Here is a 737-nt window from a genome sequence, read left to right as displayed (position 1 = left end):
CCCCGACCTTCGTCCTCCTCCTCCTTCTTTCCATAAACACTGGCCCAGCAAAACAGCAGGGCCGGGGCCCAGAGCCAGGCCCGGGGAATCCCTGGCTGCTCAGCGCTATAGGGCCCATGACACGTGGCCAAGCAGCTCCAGCCGCTGCCAGCGGGGGGCAGCCCCGGGGGATTGGTGCACCAGCAGCAAGCCCCCCGAGATGAGCAGGGGGCTGCTGGGTCAGGGCTTGGAGAGGAGACCTCAGCTGCCTGCTGCGGGGGAGCCTGGTGTGTGCCAGCACTGTTACACTGAACCGGCTCCACCCCAGAGGCGGCTGCACCTCAGCTTGGGGCAGCCCGGCTCTGTGGCTCTGGACCCCCTTCGCTTCCTTCCTTTGGCTGCGGGCTGGAGCCGCCTGCCAGCAAAGCCCCTCGGGCTTGTGAGCGTCCTGGGCCGGGCGCCAGAGAACCGAGGAGTCCGGGCCGCTGGGTCCCTGTTTGCCACCCAGGCGTGCGGGACCCCAGCCCTGCTGCTCTGGCCTAGGACACCCCCTCCCAAAACCCAGGTGTCCGGGCCCCCTTTCCTCCCAGCATCCAGCCCGCCCCATCCCCATATCCAGGGCCTCTCGGGGCATGGGGGGCCCAGACCGGCGGGGCTGGGGGACGGCATGGGCTGGACCCTGCCGGCAGCTTGGCCCTGGCCCAGGCAGGAAATCGGCTGCAGATGTTCCCTGCAGCCCCTGGGGTGGGGGAAGGGCC

The 737-nt window shown here is 69.9% G+C and overlaps 1 protein-coding gene across 1 annotated transcript in view; it reads right to left on the bottom strand.

Moving 5' to 3' along the window:
* FLNC (filamin C) overlaps positions 1 to 737 on the bottom strand; it is a 32,410-nt gene that overhangs the window by 23,077 nt on the left and 8,596 nt on the right.

This window comes from Alligator sinensis, unplaced genomic scaffold (assembly GCF_000455745.1).
Source record: "Alligator sinensis unplaced genomic scaffold, ASM45574v1 scaffold1083_1, whole genome shotgun sequence".
NCBI lineage: Eukaryota > Metazoa > Chordata > Crocodylia > Alligatoridae > Alligator > Alligator sinensis.
The sequence above is the reverse complement of the archived record's forward strand: the minus strand, read 5'-3'. Positions and strand labels throughout refer to the sequence as shown.